Source organism: Dipodomys spectabilis, unplaced genomic scaffold (assembly GCF_019054845.1).
Source record: "Dipodomys spectabilis isolate Male_0828 unplaced genomic scaffold, ASM1905484v1 ptg000545l, whole genome shotgun sequence".
Classification (NCBI taxonomy): Eukaryota; Metazoa; Chordata; class Mammalia; order Rodentia; family Heteromyidae; genus Dipodomys; species Dipodomys spectabilis.
Genome location: NW_024871222.1, coordinates 1641472 through 1650044, shown reverse-complemented (window position 1 = coordinate 1650044; position 8573 = coordinate 1641472). Strand labels below are relative to the sequence as shown.

Here is an 8573-nt window from a genome sequence, read left to right as displayed (position 1 = left end):
GACCTCATTTGGGAAATTTTAAGCTGGAGAAGTTTAGAAGTAGCTCTTAAGCAAGGTTTACTTTGGATCCATTAGCTCCACAAAGCTAACTCAGTTGGACAAATAAGTACTTGAAAAAGCCATCACTTTTGGACCTAGCTATAAATGCTTCAAAGTATGATCAAATCTAAAATGAAAAAGACTTAAAATAGTCAGTGACAAAAAAAATTGCAAATGTGAGCAATCGACGAAACAATATAATTTTTCCACTATATACACAATTTTAGGAAAAAACGATCAATAGTATTGTTAGGAACAATAAGGTTTCCTTGTTACAAATAGGCACGCAAAGATATAAGCCTATATGAAGATTGCATCATTAACTACTTAAATTTAGAGGATACTACATGCTTCAGCAGCACGTCTACACAAATTAAAACAATACAGAGATTAACATGGCATTTGCACAAGGATGAAATGAAAATTTGTATAGTATTCCATATTTTTCATTCTTCAGATGCAAGAAATGAAAAGCAGTTGTTAAAAAGTTGATTACATAATTACAAGAGTAACAATACATGTAAGTCCTAGAATTAAAGGTTAGTTTCATATCAGTGTATTAAATCTTCACATCAGAAATGCCTTTACATAGCATAACCTTTACAAAACTTTTGAAATTAGTTAAATTCTCATTTTATCCCAAAGAAATATACTAGTATAAGGACCTAGAAAAAAAAAGGAATCTTTAACTTTATATATGGAATGCAATCTTACAGGACACATTTATTAATGAACCTATGTATTACAAAACAATGTAGAATTCAAATTATATCTAGGAGAGAATGAAATAGATTATGGATATTATGCAAACACAGAATATAGAATATTTAAAAATATCCTTTTTTTCAGACAAGCACAAGAAATATCTTTAGTTTTTGTACTACTCATTTCAACAGATAAATTCAAATTATTTCTGATTTTAAAAAATCACAAACTCTGCAGAAATCATTATACATGTATACAAAAACAAACTCTTGAATATACTTTAACATCAAAATCAGACAATTCACTTGGAAGAATTCCCCAGAATTTTTACAGGAAGATATTGCTGTTATTTGGATTGTGAAAATATTTTCTATGGACACAAAGAATGGACTGGCACTTTCATGCAATTGTTTCGAACATATTTATAAGATGATTTCTTTGTTGCTTTGTATGTCCCTCCCCCATGGCATAACCCCTGCTTTCACTATATTTGATGTTGGTATAATTTGTGGCTGGGAAGGGAAAAAAAAAAACCTTTAAATAGGGATACAGGTGGACCCATTGCAACGAGATGTACAAATTGTTATGTCAAAAAATGAACTTTACAAATTTGGTTGGGGTGGGAGGACAGGGAGAGGGGGGAGATGAGAAAGGATGGGAAGCGGAAACAAAGGAAGAGACAACAATGCTTGATAAGAAATGTTTTCATTATCTTGCTCATGAAATTGTAACCCCTCTGTATGGCATTTTCACAATGAAAAACAAACAAACAAACAAAAGAATGGACTGGCATTTTGAAGTTTAAGAAACTTAATTGATACCTTAGCTATAGTAAATAATGCTGCAATAAATATATTTGTTCTGGTAGCTTTCGTATGGTCATGTTTGATGCCCCTCAGTAGATGAATGGATCAAGGAAATGTGGCATATACACACTGGAATTCTATGCCTCCACCAGAAAGAATGACATTGCCCCATTTATTAGGAAATGGAAAGACTTTGAAACAATTATATTAAGTGAACTAAGCCAGGCCCAAGGAAACCTAGGTCCCATGGTTTCCCTTAATTGTAATAACTAGTATATGTCTGAGAAAAGCAGAAACGGTCAGATAAGTTGATGTTAGGTAAAATGAACCCCAAGATAAAGATTCAAATCTTTTTTTTTCCTTGCGATTGTTTCTATTATATTTTTAAGATGATTTCTTTGTTGTTTTGTATTTCCCTCCCACGGTATAACCCCTGTTTTCACTGTATTTGATGTTGGTATGATTTGTGGTGGAGAAGGGAAAAAAACAAACCGTTTAAATAGGGATACAGGTGGATCCATTGCAACAATGAGATGTACAAGACGTCATGTCGAAAAACGAACTTTACACCTTTGGCTTGGGGGTGGTAGTGGGAGGGCAGGAGGGGAGTGTGAGGGGGAGATGGGAAGGGATGGGAATGGAAAACAAAGGAGGAGGCAACAATGCTTCATAAGAAATATACTTATTACCTTGTCCATGTAATTGTAACTCTCCTGTATGGTATTTTAATAAAAAAAAAAAAACTCCAAAAAAAAAGAGAGAAAAAGAAAAACAAAGAGGGAAAAAAAGAAACTTAACCGAACCATTAAACTTAAGAGAACAATATTTACAGCCTTCCACAACTTCAAAGAGGTAGTGATACATACTTATCCTTTTGGAAATATCAAATGCATTTTCTTCCAAGTTGTTCTTCAGACCTGGTTTGATAAAATGGTGCAACAGAAGGAGATCCAACATATCTTTCCTATCTCTATTCCCAGCAGCAAGGTGCAAGGTGTTCAAAAGGCCTTTAGTTTTGGCATTGGTATCTGCATCATGATGAAGAAAATGGCCACACTAGTATTATTCCATGTATAATCACTGTTCAACGGTGTCCACCCATCTACAGTTATTGCATGAATATCTGCTGCTTGAGCCACCAACTCACAGACAATGTCTAAGTGTCCACTGTAGGCTTCCCGATGAAGGGATATATACTCATCCTCATCCCTAGTATTCACATGAGTGGCCTTTTTGGAAAGTAGTCACTGCACTGTAGTAAGCCGATTATTTTCAGCAGCCCAAAGAAGAAATTTGCTTGGATCCTACTCCGTTTTTTTCTTGCAATTTATACCATTCATCATTTTTTCATTTTTTTCTTCATCTTAATCAGAATTGCCTAAGCAGAAACTTTCAGTGACAGTGGAAATGAGGTGTCCATGTATTTCGCCAATAGTTCACGTTGGTTGAACTGGTCAGAAAAATCCGGTGAATTTTCTACATCTGTTTTTTTCACCATGATTTATTTTCTCGTTTTCCATTTTCATTATTTTAAATTATTCTAATTGGAAAGTAGAGAATTGATGGAGAGCAGATGAAAGATGTTCCTCCGTATTCAAAGGTACCAAACGAAAAGGAGAACCAGTAGTGTCTTCGTGTGCAGCTTCTTTTAGGAATGAGAAAATATGAAATAATGCTTTCTATATAAAAGATTTGGGAAATGACAGAGCAGAAAGTGAAATGATGCAACCAAAAATATAAAAGCAAAATTAGGATAATTATGGAGCAGTTTTATTATCTATGAGAACCATGAAAGAGAGGAAGAGAGAGACTGCAATGTGCAATGACCTAGCTAGCCACAAAATCCATGCCTCTGATTAATTTATAGAGCAAATAGAATTTTATTTTTTAAAAAAGATGGAAATAGAATTATGTATTTACTTGAAATTAGTAAATACATTTTAGTAGTCTACATAAAGAGACGTAGCTCTGACCAAATTACAGACAAGAATGTAAATCCTTGATAATTCTAGGAGTAGATCTGACTGAAAACAGTTAAATCACACTTTTTCTGTACAATAAAGAAATAGGTCCAGGCTAGGAAAGCAGCTAGAGAAGGCAGGCTGATTATATCTATGACAAAACTTTGGGGAAAATGGCATCGAGGATTACTTACTGGTGATTTACTTGCACTGTGAGCATGATTCTGAACTATTGCTTGCTGATTCTGAACTAGTGTGTTGATCATTATATTCTCCAAGAAGAAAAAGTGAGATTTAATTGATAGCAAAGGATTACTAATACATTTTGACTTCTCATTAAGCACCTTCAGTCATAAAAATCACATGAAGAGAATAGATAGGACTACTTTTTTAGATGAAAACAAGTGTTTTTTTTAAAAAAACAAGGAATTTAAGTAGTTATGTAAAGGACTGCTATTTTACTTCTGCATTATACTTTTTTTCTAATATTGGGTAACAATAAATAATTGACCTATTAGAAAACTCTTAAAGCTCATATGTTCAATAGTGTATTCTCTTGTACTATATCATAGTATTTTTCTGTATGGTCTTAAGAAATTTAAATTACTAACTTGAATTTCTGACAGGACAATATCATCACTGTACATCTTGGTTCCATACTCAGTTTTAAATTTCTATGTAAGTATGTGCATTAGATGAACATAGAGGAAAAAGTAAAAGCCACACTGGTGGCTCATGTCATTAATCCTAGGTAATTAGAAAGATGAAATCTGAGGATTGTGGTTTGAAACCAGACCAAGTCAAAAAATTCCCATTAAATTCTGATTTGAAAGTAGCCAGCAAAAGCTAGAAATGGAGCTGTGGCAAAAGCAGTCAAATGCTAGGCTTGAGAACACTAAAAAAAAACTAAATTCTGAGACAGAGCCAGGCCCTCAAGCCCCTATTACCACCAAAGAAATGAATGCATTACTTATTTATTTAATTAATTAAAAATAAATTAAGTGGTCACATGGGGAAGGCAGGTAAAATGAAACACCCTTTGTGACTGAATTGTGTATCATTTTTTAATAAGGCAAATTATCATTTGTACTAATCACGAATATTTTATTTGAACTTTTTTGTACAATAAACCCTGAATTTAGCATGCATGTATATGTATGTACATGTGCTCATGTGTGTATGTGTATGTGTGTGTGTGTGCTTTTGCAATGTTGCTTGCCAATGTGGACAGGGTGAGGCTGAAAAGAGCTAACTGTGTTGCAATATTTTTATTTATCAGTGTTCTGTCATGTCTTTACAGTGGAATCACCCTTTTGTATATTTTACTTGTCAAATAATAACATCATCATAATTAATGCATTTACTCAAGTTAGATAAAAGGGACTGCTTTCAGCTCTTATTACATGTTAGGTGAGAAGATATAGACATAATTAGGTAGTAAGTTATTGCTGTAAGATGACTGTCAGTACAAAATATGTATTTGACCTCTTAAATTGGATATACTTTTAAAATATTCTCATGGAGTGAGTTTGACCGACCTGACCAAACAGGTATTACTCTCTGGTTATTCCCATGAAACACAAGGTGGATTAATTCTGTATTTCTGTTGAAAATATATTTCTTTGTAAGATCATATCTATTCTGACTAAGAGATAACCCCATATTTATTACGTTTGCACATCCCACCATATTGACTGAAAAACCTTATTGTGGATATGCTTCTTAGATATTACTTTCAAAAACAAACAAACAAACAAAAAGCATGTGTCATTTCCAGATAGTGGATGTATTTGAAGTTGTTTTGTACATGTAAACGTATTTTCACTAAAGGCTCTTTTATGGGAGTAACTACGGCAACTTTAACAAATACGATTTTTTGAATATCTTTTCCAATATAAATAACATCCCAGAGGTAGTCTTGAAATTTCTGAAAAGACTTTGAATATTTTATTATTATTTCATTTCATTGACTATAGATCTAAAGACATTTCTGAAATAAATATTGTTAAGATCTGAAAATGTAAGTGGGTATATAGGCTTTCTTATGCATCATTTAATGAAAACCCAGTTTTTATGAAAGTAAATGATATAGGATTAAAGAATGTAAGTGAATTTTGTAAGCTAATTATTAGTATAACTTTGTTTTATATTAAAACAGTCCTTTTAATGTAGATGATGCAGTTAAATTGTTTCCTTTGTTTCTCTGTACTTGTTATTTTTAGAATCTTTGTAGTTATAGGGGTGAATTTGTAGTATAAATGAAGTTCTTTAAAAAAGATTAGGATTAATCTTGTGTGTTGTGTCCTACTCCCAAGAAAATGAGTTATTTTCAAGTGTTAATAGTTTATAATTGAATCATAAGAAATTTTGAGAAAATGCAGTAGTATTGATGTCTTTTTAAACCAATTGTATTCACAAGTTGGAGAGTCTTTAATTCATGCTTAGGTCTTGGTGTCTATGATTTTTAACCTGTCCTTCCTAATATTAATGATAGATCACACTGCATTTTTGGTATATGAAAAGTAAAATATTTAGCTGGGGTCAAAGGTGATTTTTCTTTAAGTCTTATTAAATAGCATTTTAAAGTAGCACATTTCTCTCAAAATGTTGGGTATAAATACAAATCAAAATACTTCTCATGGTAAACAAATTAGGTGAATTACAATGTGGAAATGATTGGTCCATAAGACCTGCAGTCTGTTTCCATGAGGAATTGGGGAGGTCATTCTTTCCATAACACTGTGTTAAACAGAGATGGGATACCCAGGCAGCGCAGCGTTGAGTAAAGGGATAGAATATGATTTCTACTATTTTGAGCTAGAAATCAAGAACGTTATAGTTTAGCAGTTCCTTCATCAGGGAAGTATAAATTGATTATGAACTTGGAGTTTTCATATTACAGTTACCTATTTTCTAACAAAGATAAAGTGAAATATTATTAGAGTGTACACAATAATTCTGGGAAATTTTCCTAGAATTAGTCTACTAAGTGCTGGTATTTTAGTCATAAAATAGAATGAAGTTATTTGATACAGTGGGAGATGAGAATCAGGCTAAAACTTACCATGTGTGCAATGTTGTACTAGTAATTCCAACTCTGAAGATTTCCATATCATCATCTGAGACGTAAAAATGGAATTAGTTCCACTTTATGGGATTATTGTGATGTTGAAATTAGATAGCATAGGTAAATTACTTGGAAAAACAATCAATCAGCATTTGATACATTCTACCTATTATTTTATCATGTGATAAAATCTAACGTTTTTTTATTGTGATTTTAATATTTTGTATCTTTATGATGTGCAATGTGATGTATTGATATTCATTGCATTGGTCACTTTTCTGTCATCATAAGGAAAATACATGCAAAGAAAATTTCTGAGCAGGAAACTATTATATTGACTCATGGTTGAAGAGAAGTCAGTTTAAGATCAGTTGTCTCCATTGTTTTAATTATATTTTTATTATCTTAAATAGTTGTACAAAGGAAATTCCATTCAACAAATCAGTTTATAAATACAGTGGATCTTTACATAACTTTCCCACACCCTTCCAAACCTCACCCTACTTTCAATTTTATAAATTTCAATTTTATAAGAAATTACACCTTTTATGGACCTGTTGCAACAATAAGAAGTACAAGTTGTCATGTCCAAAACGAGCTTTACAACATCGGTGTGGGGGGGGGGGAAGGGGGAAAACGAGAAGGATTGGGATTGGGGGGAGGGGGGAGGCTGGGAAGGGAGGTGAAGGGTAAACAAAGGAGGAGGCTGCAATGCTTGGTAAGAAATGTACGCATTATCCTACCCATGTAATTGTAACCCCTCTGTACAGTATGTTCACAAATAAAATTAAATTAAATTTAAAAAAAAAAGAAATTACACCTTTTAAATACTCCTCTGAAAATAGCATGCTTTGGTTAATACTGTTGTGTAAACTTGCATTAAGTTCTAGCTTCCAAATATGCGACAGAAAATGGGTTATTTGTGTGTCTGGCTCTGACTTAGTTTACTTAACATATTATGAGATCTATCCATTTCTTTGCAAATAATGTAATGATCTTCATAATGGATGGGTGAAATCCACTTGTGTATATGTGCCACACTTTCTCCAACCATCCCTCCACAAAAGGGCATCGGGCTGTTTCCATAACTTGGCTATGGTGTATAATGTATCAGTGAAAATGGTTGTGAAATTGATTTTATGGTAACCTTTTGGAAGAATTCATCACTATCTTTCTGGGAGCAATCTTCTAGTCAATTTTCCAGAATAAGCACATTCCTCCCTTCATCTCCATCACTTCAAGTCCTCAAAAACACACTACCCCCTGCAGGTGTCAATAAGCTAAAACCACACTGTGCCGATATTGTTTCAATACATTTTTTTTCATAATTGTATACATAATTTATTGTACTTTCCTAAAGTGGGAATGAGGAGCATGACAATAGAGTAAAAGTAAGAAAAATGCAATTTAATTAGCTATTATCATATTTAAAATCATTTTCAGCTCTAACTCATAACCTCACTTACTATTATTTTAATATTTATTTGATTACTTCAACTAGTCCCTAAATTATAACAGGTGAGTTAAATACAAAAGCAAAAAGTGTGGTGTGATTTCAACTCATGTGTGAGGATGCACAATATGGGCAAATAAAGGGATTGGAATTAATAGTCATTATCCATTTTGTTAAAGATGGTTTTCCCAAACTGATTCTCTCAATTCATATTCCATTCAACAACAAAAAACATGTGACAATTTCCTTTGTTTTGCTCCTCATTATTAACTTTTGTTTGCATTTTATTTTACAGCAAAAGATGATTTTTCATAAATCTACTGTAGATACAAAAGTATGCTAAAATAGTTCTATCTGTATGCATTGATATATATATATATATATATATATATATATAATACACAGGTTATAATGATAATTTATAACTTCTGTAACAGTACAATTTACTAAATTATTTAAAAATTATTGATGTTTTATGCCTGGTATCCTGGTTACTTGGGAGGCTGAGGTCTGACGATCATGTTTTGAAGCCATCCTAGGCA

At 32.6% G+C, this 8573-nt stretch overlaps 1 pseudogene; it reads left to right on the top strand.

Annotated features, from left to right (window-relative positions):
- The first annotated feature begins 386 nt into the window (after positions 1 to 386).
- Positions 387 to 486, top strand: LOC122099899 (annotated as a pseudogene).
- Positions 487 to 8573: the final 8087 nt, after the last annotated feature.